We start from the raw sequence: 13,294 nt of genomic DNA on the forward strand, positions 1-13,294 counted from the left end.
TATTTGTGCAGTTTACTTTGTATAAAGTTAAGCTTCACCTGTAACCACTTATAAGCTATGGCTCCCTCTGGTGGGCATTTAATGTAACTACACTATGGCTCCCTCTGGTGGTCATTTAATGCAACTGCACGATGGCTCCCTCTGGTGGTCATTTAATGCAATTACACTATGGCTCCCTCTGGTGGTCGCCGAGTGTAACTGCATCAGGGCTCCCTCTGGTGGCCGCCGAGTGTAACTACATGCCTTTATCCAAATTCAATGCAACCTGTTTGTGACTGTTCCTGACACAGTTTTTATTGTTTTTCTTTCAGATAACCACACGCACACACACACACACACACACACACACACGCACCTTTCCTCTCAACCCATCTGTATATAGACCTCCTCCTCCCAATGTTTGATCCCCTCAATAAATGTTCAAAGTGTGAATTGGAGTTGTCTGTTCCTTCTGACCGAGGAAGACTCAGCTGAAGATTTATCAATAATCAGTGCATACCGGACGCACATAGTATCGCACAGAGACTCTTGGGTCCACCAGAAGGCTCTACCTCCTACTGTGCTTTTAGAGACTCTTGGGACCACCAGAAGGCTTCACCTCCTACTGTGCTTTCAGAGACTCTTGGGACCACCAGATGGCCAGCATTCTGAGAGTGAAGAGCTCTGTTTGGATGATATGGTTCTATAGCATATTTGAGGTGGGAGGGGCCATGCCATTTATGGCTCTCTGGGTCAGGAGTAGGATTTTAAATTTGATTCTAAACTCGACAGGGAGCAGTAAAGAGACTCCAGCACCGGCGTAATGTGTTCTCTTCTTTTAGTTCCTGTTGGTAATCTTGCTGCTGCATTTTGAACCAGTTGAAAGCTTTTATGGAGCTTTTAGGACACGCTGTGAGCAGGAGTTACAATCTAATCTCGATGTTACAAATGCATGGATAAGTTTTTCAGCATCGCTTTTAGGCACGGAAGTTAATGCCATGCTTTCTGATAATGTTACTTAACGGCAGCATATAAAGAGTAAACAGAATTGTACTGAGTACTGATCCCTGTGGCACACCTTAAGTTACTTTAGAACAAGGTGAGGAGCTCTGGTTTACATGAACAAACTGGTACATATCAGATAAATAGGATTTAAACCAGCTGAGGGCGGGGCTTCTGACACCTACATCACATTCTAAACTCTGCAGTAGAATGTTGTGGTCGATGGCGTCAAACGCTGAGGTCAGAACCAGGATTGAGACCAGTCCATCGTCTGCAGCTATTAACAAATTATTTGTGACTTTAACTAGTGCAGTTTCAGTGCTGTGGTGGGCTCTGAACCCTGCTGTGGTGGGCTCTGAACCCTGCTGTGGTGGGCTCTGAACCCTGCTGTGATGGGCTCTGAACCCTGCTGTGGTAGGCTCTGAACCCTGCTTTGATGGGCCTCTGAACCCTGCCGTGGTGGGCTCTGAACCCTACTGTGGTGGGCTCTGAACCCTGCTGTGGTGGGCTCTGAACCCTGACTGGAAAATTTCAAAGAGATTGTCCTGTAGGGGGCGACAAAGCTGTTTTACTACAACTTTTTCAAGTATTTTAGAGACAAAGGGAAGATTTGAAATAGGTCTGTAGTTTACCAATAGGTCGGGATCTAGATTAGGCTTTTTCAGAAGAGGTTTAATGACGTCATGTTTGAAGGATGTGGAACATAAGCACTTTCTACTGAAGTATTTATTACATTAAGAATAGAGTGTATAATTAGGGGGAGCTTTGAAGAGCATGGAATGGGGTCTAGGACACAAGTTGAGCTTTTAGAGGACATAATGGCTGAAGTTCTCTCTCTTGAGCAACAGCTGAACCTTTCTAAATGTACTAATGGATTTATATGTGACTCTAATTTTACAGCTTGGGCTTGTTCAGGGCAAATAGTGGGAGTAATTTCATCTAATTTATCTCTCATTGTTTTATTTTATTAAAAAAAAATAGAAGGAAATCCTGAGAGCGGAGAGAGGGGGAGGGTGAGGGGGGATGGTGACGCGTGCCTGTGGGTATGATGCGGTCCTGTGGACACCCCCCGTCAGTTTGGAGATTGGAGGAAAGGAGATAGTCTGTAATATAGCTAAAAACTGCGGGAATCAATCAAAAAAACACATAACACATATATGAAGCACAAATAGCAATGTAAGAAGGTTTAAAAGCTCTGAAAAGTCGATTTTGCATGTTATGGGACCTTTAACGGTGCTGCAACATCAAGAGCAGACTTCAGGGAATTCATGGTCAAGTGGACAAATCGGTCACTTATACTGGGACTAAAACTGTTCTCAGCAGGATCACATGACATGATCACATGATATGATCACATGATATGATCACATGATATGATCACATGACATGACCACATGATATGATCACATGACATGATCACATGACATGATCACATGACATGTCACTGAATATTGGCTGTATTATTTCTTTGAACTTTGAGATAGATTTTTCGGATATTGTCCTTTTCATTATAACTTTATTCAGTGGCTGATGATCTTTAAGAATAAACTGAAAGGTGTGATAAAATGTGAATATACGATTATATTTCTCTGATGTATTTTATCTGCATAATAGTGATATATTATCTGCATCATTAGTCGAAGAGAAAAACGGGTGTGTGACAGCATTTGTTTGTGAAGGGGTCGTAAAGATGGAGCAACGGAATGTTTACTCAGGGGAGTTTGGGTAACACCCCAGGGGCTTTATCTCTACGGAAAAATACCAAGTGCCTTGATGTGAAGCTGACCAATGAGAAATGTGACCCGCCTATTCCAGAATATCTAATAAAACCAACCAGCATGACAAAAAACGTGTGAGACGCAGGAGGATCACGGAGGCTGCTTACAACAGCCTGCGTGAACCCGTCCCGGCGTTTTCTCCCAAGCATGCCATACAAATGTCTGATATTTCTGTGTCGTTTCATATTCTAAGATGAATTGTGTTCTCTGTGTGTTAAGGAATAGCATTGGTTTATGTCTCATTCCATGACATTTTCTGGTCCTATCGAGCTGGACGACCAGCAGCCCCTTCGCGGAGATTGACGGATGAATTGGTGAAAGTCTGTGTGCACAGCAGAAGGAAGTCCACTTTTCCGGTGGCCGCCCATCGCACCCCATTCTCCGCGAGGAGAGCGCGTCGTTTCGAGGCAGCAGGAGAACACAGGCGACAAAGAAGGTCAGACAAAACTTTGTGTGTGAAAAAGAGTTAGCCATAAAACGTTTTATGCATTAGTTTAATATTTCTGAACAATATTGTTGGTGGATGCCCAGTTCAATATTACTGTGAAATATTGTTGGTGGATGCCCAGTTTAGTATTTCTGAAAAATATTGTAGGCTTATGCACGAGATAAGTTTCTCACATAAGCAGGGAGTTTGATATTGCTGGAAAAATATTGGTTGGCTTTGTGTAGATAAGTTTCTCACATAAAGGAGCTAAATTGCTCACCACGAGTTAAGTTTTTCACAGAAAGAAAGTTATGATGCCTTATGCCGAGTTGTTACTGACATAAAGATGTGTGAATGTAAGCGCTGTGCACGAGCGAAGTAAGTAAGGGAGAGGAAGTGTGAATGTGTGAATGAGGATTAATAAGTGATTAACTAACAAGTGTGAATCACAATTAATCATACAAGGGTCACAAGGTGTTATTCTGAGAGATCTAAAATTTGCAGTCACGGGTGAATCTTTAAACACCTAGCATTATATCCGGTGGAAAATCAATAAGAAATTCTACTAGAAGCTTGAGATATGACGTGTCTGTAAAGCAAGTAGCCTTTCTCTCAGATGACCGAGACCACATAATGCCAAAATTATCACCCCAAACTGTAAAAAGACAAAGGAAAAGTCATAAGAGGATTTTGGAGGGAGACTTCCAGAGGGGCTCAGATGACGTGGCAGAGAGGGGGAGATAAGGGGGGTCAACAAGGCAGGAGAATGAGAGAAGAAAGCAGTTCAGAGGACGCTCTGAATGAATGAATTAGTCGAACAAACCCAGTTGGTTTTAAAATTTTAGTATTTGAACAAATTTTAAGGGTTTTTGTTTTGATTGACAATCAATTATAAATATTTTATTAAGCTTGATAAGAGATGAAGATGAATTCAGATTTTTATAGATGGCCAATATTTTGGGGAATGTGATCACAAGACAGGACACTTCCTGTCCCCGACATAGAAGACAAAAGTTATGTTTTTACGGTATCGTGTTTTTTGTGTGCACCAAACAAACCTATGTTTTGTTTCGTTTTATTTTTGGACTTGACAAAAAATTATCTTTTTGGACTTAATGCATGACAAGATGAAAGGACGTGACGAAAAGACAGAAGTGTTTTTAAATTTAGAATCAAATACAGGCACAGGCCTGGAAGTGATAATATGGGTAAATGAGTGACTACTGAAGTTTTTGGACATAGGAGTAGAACGGGCAGTAAGTAAAGTGATAGTAAAAGTTATATCAGTAACTTATTTATTTGTATTATCATGAGGAAACCTCGTATTGCGATGTAGACGTAAGTGAGGGAATAAGTTAAATAGTGATGCCCTCCCAGTAAAGACTGTGTGTCATTAACTAAAAGCAATTGACGCAGAAGTGGGCGGACATGGGAGGATATGGGTCATAAAAGATAGTCAGAGATAACAAGGGCTATTGACTGGCAAAGAATCTGGGGAGGGGCCAGGATGGAGCAGATGTCGGATCACAGGGACACCAACAGCAACACCTCAGGGGGGGTTGATGTGATGAGTAATAAGAATAAGTTGCATTAACAGGGAAAGAATTTGACATTCTAAAGTAAATACCTGAAGGATTGTTGAGATTCAATCAAGAATTGAATAGATCTAAATTAGACAATATCATCTAAATTTAGACACTATAGAAGTTATGAAACCAGTGATAACGGGAACTAAACAGGAGGAGTGAAGAACAGTGGAATCCCAGGGGATGCAGCGTCTGATCTGATATCAGCAGCAATGAGAAAGTAAAAGCAGGTTACAAGTGAAGGTAAAGAGTAAGTGAAAAGAGAGAAAGAAAAAGCAGGCTACAAGTGAAGGTAAAGAGTAAGTGAAAAGAGAGAAAGAAAGAGCAGGTTTAGAAATTTGGAAATGGGTGTTTCCTCCGTTACAAGAGGAAGACAGAGACAAAGACAGAGGGGAAGACAGAGAGGAAGATGCATGCGTTACAGGGAAAAGACAAAGAAAGTAGGCAACAAGGGGAAAAACAGGTTGATAAAAGAGACGCGCCTTACAGACAAGGGGAAGGTTTAGGATCATTTTGATTGGATATGAAACATTTAGAGTTTGAAACATTTAGAGTTTGAAACATTTAGAGTTTGAAACAAATGGTGGTAAAACAGATAGGTTTGGCAGGGTCGGATTACAGACACACAGGGTGGGGGCCCAGCGCCGTGGAAGGGGGGGCTCAGCCAGGGATGTGAGCACTGAACTGTGAAAGGACTGAGGTGACATTGTGGAGTGGAAGACAGACACAATTCCATCTCTTCCTTGATTAGTGAACATTGTAAACTATCTGGATTATTGAATTTTGTTTAAATGTAGAAGTTTGAGAAATGGGCAAGGCCATTTCTCAAAAAGGAGGGATGATGTACGAGTAAAACAAATATTCCGAATCAATAATTACAAAAAAAAAGAAAATTGTAAAAAAGGAAACTGTTTGAAAATTGAACTGTCTAAAAGACTTTGTTTATCACCGCAGCAAGATCGTGTTGGAGATGTGGTGTTTACAGAGACGAGCCACACACCGATCAGGGGAGGACGAGATCATGGGTGCAGCCGACAACACAGCACCAGATCCATAAGCAATCTACAAGACGCAGGACTTCGTTTGTATGAGTTTTGTCCAGAGTCTACGGTTGAGTACGATACTCTGCTACGATGGATGTGAACACAGATTCTACGATGCGCAAAGCATTATACTCTGCTACGATAAACGGGAGACAGAGGCTACGGTGCGCAGAGTACCATACTCTGCGGAAAAAGAATCAACAGTTATCATCATCACAGCGATGACGGTAATATAGGTGCTGAACACCTGTATTATGCACCGGACAATCGGAACAATCGGGACAATCGGGACAAACGGGACAATCGATCAACATACACAACTGTGTATACCGGTAAATGAAACATACACAGACCTGGAATAGAGGGAAGAAAATAAGTGATCAACTTGAAAGGTTATGAAATGTATAATGTATAATGTACAATGTATAAGTGACATGACAGTAGCTGAAGAAACACAATGGCATATTGTTGCCACTGTTGTTTGCACTACCTAAGAGAGTTTTTTTTTAATCTGCTACAACATAACTACATGCAATGTTAATGAGATTATGAATTGAGATGGGAAAAGTACCAGTTCATATGTGTCAAAGGTGTGACCGGAGCGAGCAGCGGAAGAAGGTCTCTTAAGAAACCAAGCGCGAGGACGTATGGTAGTGTGGGCACACAGTGCTGAGAGGACGTATGGTGATGTGGGGACACTTGTGGGACGTTGTGCCTATGTATCCCTTTTGTGGCCAGCCAGGGTCATAACAAAGATCAGCATCACCCAGAACCATACCGCAAAGTCATGGTCGAGAGGTTAGTGGACAGTCTGGTTCCAGTAGCATCTGATACTACGTATTTGATTCTATTGGGGTGTCCAGAGAGGTCCCTGACGAATCAAACTGACTGACCAGAGAGCAGTAGGTTTAAGGGCCTTCCGCTTGTACTTCTATATTTCCCATCACACTGCAAAATTATGGACAGAATAAATTGTCCATCCATCCATCCATTTTCTACCGCTTGTTCCCTTTCGGGGTCGCGGGTGACTGGAGCCTATCCCAGTGACTTCGGGCCTTAGGCAGGGTACACCCTGGACAGTGGCCAACTTGTCACAGGGCCAACACAGAGACACAGACAGTTCACGCTCACATTTATTCACTAGGGCCAATTTAGTGTCACCAATTTTGCCTAACACATGCATGTCTTTGGACGGTGGGAGGAAGCCGGAGAACCCGGAGAGAACCCACGGTAACACAGGGAGAACATGCAGACTCCACCCAGACGTTCATGTGACGTTGGTCTTGTCCGGGAATCGAACCCACAATCTCCTTCTTGGGAGGCAAGAGCGCTAACCGCCTTTGCCACCGTCCAGAATAAATTGTCTGTTTGTCAAATTACAGAGATTGACCAATCCGACTCAAAATTTAGGACAGTAATATAGACATGTAGACATGTTGTGGGCCGAGAGAAAAGGAGTGTGTTCAATGTTTGAGAACTGTGCATAACGTTTTGTGTGTAAAAGTGTCATTTTAACAACAATATGAAAGACATGTGGAACTGAAAAAAGTAATGTGTTTGGCATATGAGACAGTAGACTAATGCTTTGATAAACAGGAAGGAAATGTGATGCAAATGTGAATATATGGTTATATTTCTGTGATGTATTTTATCTGCATAATAGTGATATATTATCTGCATCATTAGTCGAAGAGAAAAACGGGTGTGGGACAGCATTTGTTTGTGAATGTTTACTCAGGGGAGTTTGGGTAACACCCCAGGGGCTTTATCTCTACGGAAAAATACCAAGTGCCTTGATGTGAAGCTGACCAATGAGAAATGTGACCCGCCTATTCCAGAATATCTAATAAAACCAACCAGCATGAAAAAAAACGTGTGAGACGCAGGAGGGTCACGGAGGCTGCTTACAACAGCCTGCGTGAACCCGTCCCGGTGTTTTCTCCCATGCATGCCATACAAATGTCTGATATTTCTGTGTCGTTTCATATTCTAAGTTGAATTGTGTTCTCTGTGTGTTAAGGAATAGCATCGGTGCATGTCTAATTTCTTGACAAAAGGTAATTAGGAAATGATTTGACAATATAGGGTTTTGAGGGAAGACAATGAGGTCACTAATCTCTATTCCATACGTTAGGACAGATCCAGAATCTGCTTATGAGTGTGAGTCGGTTTATTTACATTCTGAGTGAAACCAATGCAGTCTAACAAGGCGCTGAAGGCATTACTGAGAGAGTCATCACTGACGTTCACGTGGATATTAATGACTCCAGCTATAACTATTCTATCCCAGGCTAACACTAAGTTTGATATAAAGTCAGAAAACTCTGTTATAAACTCTGAATAGGGACCAGGAGGTCAGTAGATAACGATGAACAAAACTCCTTTTTGGTTTTTCATATTTGGACATGTGATTGACACATGAGGCTTTAAATGAGTGAAATGCATTGTTAGTTTTAGGGCTCATGAGTCGGCTTGAGTGTGAGATCACTGCCACACCACCACCTCTGTGCTCCTGGAGGTCTGAAAGTTAACATGGGTGGGTGGGGTTAACATGGGTGGGCGGGGTTATAATGGGTGGGTGGGGTTAACATGGGTGGGTGGGGTTATAATGGGTGGGTGGGGTGGACTCATTTAGTCTGACATAATCATCTTGTTGAAGCCACGTTTCAGTTAAAGCTAGAAGATGTTCTATGTTATAATTACTAATTAATTCACCAACTAAAAGCAATTTGGAGGAAATTGATCTAATGTATAGCGGCCACATTTTATATGCTTATTTATTCGTTTATTTGTGTCATTGGTGAGTGTTTTGGTTGAATGGACGATTTTTTTGACCAAAATCTGAGTCTTATTTTCCTCGTGGCGTGGACTGCCGATTAGTCCTGCCATGTATCAATCATATAACGCACCTATTGCTCACCTGCACTCGACCCCACGAGCAGCACGGTTCCATGTGTCTAAGCGGATGGATCTATCATAATATAGTTCCCTCAGTGTACGGGACAAAATGAAGATGGAGAAAGACTGTTCGAGCTGACGCAGAAGAAGACGGAAATCTACAGGAGACGAGAGATGTGATGCGATCCGTCGCGCTAATAAAGAAACGCACGTGTGTGTTGTATCAGTCCACACGGGGAGTGCGCATGCGCACTTCCGCCTGCATTCTCAAATCGCCGAAAAATCGTCCATTGCGCCTTTAAGTTATTTGGTCCGATGTCTGAAATTGTTTTTCTGAGGTTTGACTTTTTGGCATTATATGCACGAGGGACACAAGGGACACGAGGGACACACACAGTCTCTATCTGACTTGAATCTGAACACTTCACATGTGACAGAGCGGGCAGGGGTTCAGCAACAGAGGAGCGTCTTACACTGCTGCTCTGCGCCCGAGGTTCATCCCTAAGTGGTCACTTTAGGCGACCAAGGCTATCGGTCAAATTGTGAACTAATAGGGATGTACCCTCCAAAGTGGGATGGATGCCATCCCTGCGTATGAGCCCGGGCTTTTCCCAAAACACACTCCAGTTGTGAACAAAGGCTACGTTGTTTTGAGGGCACCAACTAGATAACCAGCTGTTGAATGCTGAAAGAGGCGGTATAATTCAGCATTGATCCGATTGGACAGGGGACCAGAAAATATTACAGTATCTGACATCGACTTTGCCAATTCACACACCTCAACTACTTATAATTTTAGCACCTCAGATTGTCTCCGCCGGGCGTCGTTACTGTGTGAATCACGATTCAACGGAACCTCTGTCTACTCTGCTTTAAGACCCTAAGGTTTCCTTCGATGTCACCCATTCTGGCCCCTGGAAAACACCTAACGCTAGCAGCAGCTGGCAGCTTCACGTCTCTAACTATAAAACTTCCAATTACTAGAGTGTCACGAGTCCATTCAGCGGGCGTGTGATCACAGAGGGGAGAAAACCTATTATAGACGTGAAGCTCACGGTGCGTTATGGTTCGGCGTTTAGCGCATTGTCCCCTCCGAACTGTCACAAATTGGTCCATATTCTGTTCCTGGTCTAGTCCCGGCTGCACAGGAGGCGCTGAGGGGCAAGACTCAGCCTTACTAGTGCTAATGCTAACGCTACGCCCTGTAGCCCTGCGGTCCGGTAAACCTGATGCTACAACCTGGCTATAGCTAGACTTTAGCTCCTCTAAACAGCGGATCCACGCTTCTAACTCTGTAACCCTGGCAACCAAAGCTACCACTACACTGCACTTCACACACCTGTCGTCAGAGAAAGAGCCAGGGTTCTGACTCGACATATGACAACTTGAGCAGGTCAAGGCGGAGGGAGATTCAGCCATGACGCTAGCGGCTAGGCTAAGCTAGGCTAGTTCAGGCTGAAGCTATTGTTCCTTCTGGGAGTGAGACCCCCTCTGTGTGGACTACATTCCCTCTCTGATTCACCATCCGGCCACACTTCTTCTTTCGGTCTCTGTGTGAAGGACATAACAACCTGGATGATACTCAATTATCTGCTTCTTAACCCAGAAAAAACCGGGATCATTGTGCTGTGCCCTAAAAATCTACGAGACGCTTTATCTGAGCAGATAGTCACACTGGACAATGTCAGTGTCGCCTCCAGTTCTACTGTAAGAAACTTTACAGTCTTATTTTACCAGGAGCTCTCATTTAAAGTGTTGCCTGGTTTAAAATAAACAGGGACTTCATGTTGTCTAAAAAGTAAAAAGCAATTTCTCAGACAGTCCCGAGACGGTTACCCCCCACGAGACCGAAGGTTCGCTAGTCCGAAGGTTCACAAGTCCGAAGGTTTTAAAGGTTCACTAGTCCTTAGGTTCACTGGTCCGAAGGTTCACTGGTCCGAAGGTTCGCTAGTCTGAAAGTTCCTCATAGGCTAAAGTGAAGGTGCAGACGGCATGGGGATGTAGTCAGTCTGTAAAATGTGCACGAAGCACGAAGACACGCACTGGGGCTCGTCACGTTTAGTGCACCAGCTGCTACAGGAGGCACCATGTTGTACTGTGTATGTGAAAATAACAAGGGAACATCTCGAATCCTCCGCTTTATGCCCTCATTTGATCATAAGAAAAATGCGTGAACAGAATTCTCCGTTCTATGCTTTCATTTGATCAAAGTATAGAAATGATATATGTATATATAGAAACGCGTGATCCGATCACCGTAGGATTGGTAGTCAAAAAGGAAATTCAGCTGGCCAAGACGGGAGTGTCTACAGAGCCGCGGCGCGCGGCCGAAACTGCTGGGCTATTTGAGTTAATTCATTCATTAATAATATGATAAGGAGCTACAGGCTATGCACAGAAACAAGTCGGTTATTGAAAATACGTGAGTTTAATCATAAAAAGTGCATCAACACTAGAAAAGTCCAAAAAGCAGTGTGTGGGGCAAAGGGAGGCGAGGAGAGCCCGCTGCACGGAGACACAGCTTTGATGAGGAGAGCCGCGAGTAGAGCCCGCTGCGCAGACTCACACCTTCGGACTCGTGAACCTTCGGACTAATAAACCTTCGGACTCGTGGGCAGCCACCCCCGAGACATAAGGGACAGAAACACCCTTCCTTCTCTGTTCTGTTTCCCTTTTGTCCCTTTTTTCCTGCAGGCTGAGAGGGCATTCCGGATGTGTTTTTCCTCTTTCCTCTTGCCCTCTGAGCCGGTGGGCACCTCTTGCCCTCTGAGCTGGTGGGCTCCTCTTGCCCTCTGAGCTGGTGGGCACCTCTTGCCCTCTGAGCTGGTGGGCACCACTTGTCCTCTGAGCTGGTGGGCACCTCTTGCCCTCTGAGCTGCTGGGCCCCTCTGAGCTGGTGGGCTCCTCTTGCCCTCTGAGCTGGTGGGCACCTCTTGCCCTCTGAGCTGGTGGGCACCACTTGCCCTCTGAGCTGGTGGGCACCTCTTGCCCTCTGAGCTGGTGGGCACACCTTGAGCTCTGTGTTGTAAGGTTCTGATCACTCTCAGCTTGTGCTGTAGTGGGTGGTTAGAGCCAAAGAGCAGATACTGGTCCGTGTGTGTAGGTTTCCTATATACTTCTTTCCCGTCCTCTCCTCTGATCGTGGAACAATCAAGAAAGGCCAAGCGATTCTCCTTAGGGTCTTCTCTTGTAAACCTGATATGTGGGTCCACAGCATTGATGTGCTCTGAGAAGGCTCCAGCTCTTGTTTCTTGATTGTTACAAATGTATCATCAACGTAGCGAAACCAAAGCTTTGGGGCGGAGCCTGAAAAGGAGGCCAGAGCCTTCTTCTCAAAGTGCTCCATTTTGTGAAAAAAGAAAAATCTTCTTTAAACAGGAATGGAGATTTAAGGTTCAATACTCCTGTGGTTTATAATGGAATTTTGAATCCCTGGAGAGGCAGAAGTCCAGGGCATTCGGATGCTAATCATGTTAATGATAATCAGGTCCTCAAGGAGAATGAGCCAGGGACACACAAACAAAGGAGCCCGTTAAAGGACGGATAGTAAACAAGAGGCTAGCTTAGAAAACAAAGAGGGTAAGTGTCTGTTGAAACATCAACTTTTTCTTCTACGTCAGGAGGGCCTATTCTGTGTGAATAGAATAAATATCTGAGTTCCCGGTCTAAATTCGCAAATTGACAATGACTCTTAGATGAGAGTCGAAACATCTTGTTTGTTTTTTCTAAAACTGAGTCCAGATGAAACAACTGAACCTTTTCTACAATGGAACTCTCCTGGACGAATGAGGGATTACACCAAAATATTTACTTGTATTTTTTCTGAAGTAATCCCATTTTAAGAAATCCAGTAAACAGCTTTTTCTTCTGTGAAAAAAAAATCACAAATAAATCTCGTCAGGCGCATTTCTCTGTCAATAACAGAACACCTGCTCTGGATATAAAATGGCGCTGTTTGTTTTTCTCACACTTTCAGCTCCAGAATGAAACCATCCACATGTTTTTTAGTTTTCGGGTTTGTCTTTCACAGCCCTTTAAATAGTACTTTCTTCCCTTTTTTACGCATGCCCAGTGAGTCTTTCAGCTGTCCCTGCTTGCTGAAACATTTTGATTGACATATCATTCCAGCCAATGAACCAAACTTTTTAACAGTGGGTGAGTTTTAGGAAGCACCCAGAGCGAGTCTTCACTGTTCAGATGCGTAAAAGAAATGAAGAGCCAGTTTTTTCAGTGAGCGTAGACAAGATTTTACGCACCACGTTTTCTGATCTTGTTAAGCCTTTTGGACTCGCATTTCGTTAGATATGTATTATTACTATTATTATTATTATTACTATTAGGCCCGAGCGCCACAAGCTGGCGAGAGGCCTATTAATCTCGTAAGGCCGTGCGAAGCACGGCTGCGAAAGTGCACACGTAGTGCGCACAAAATCGAGCGCGAAGCGCTCGCCCACTTCCAAACACTCACTAACAGTACGCACTAAACGAGCACTTTAAATTGGGATGATCCCAATTTGAAGTGCTCGTTTAGTGCGTGCATATAAAGCACTCATTTGCGCTAAGTAGCTCACGAATACGTTC

General features: G+C 43.7%; 1 long non-coding RNA gene across 1 annotated transcript; it reads right to left on the reverse strand.

Moving 5' to 3' along the window:
- Positions 1-11,433: 11,433 nt before the first annotated feature.
- On the reverse strand, positions 11,434-11,830 carry LOC140360393 (uncharacterized). Its single transcript, XR_011926924.1, has 3 exons — positions 11,724-11,830; positions 11,644-11,671; positions 11,434-11,443 (listed from the first exon to the last, which is right to left on the reverse strand). It is a non-coding gene; the product is annotated as an uncharacterized lncRNA (long non-coding RNA).
- Between the last annotated feature and the right edge of the window lie 1,464 nt (positions 11,831-13,294).

This window comes from Eucyclogobius newberryi, unplaced genomic scaffold (genome assembly GCF_026437365.1).
Source record: "Eucyclogobius newberryi isolate DKJ021-1_F unplaced genomic scaffold, fEucNew1.0.hap1 SCAF_15, whole genome shotgun sequence".
NCBI classification, from domain to species: Eukaryota; Metazoa; Chordata; class Actinopteri; order Gobiiformes; family Gobiidae; genus Eucyclogobius; species Eucyclogobius newberryi.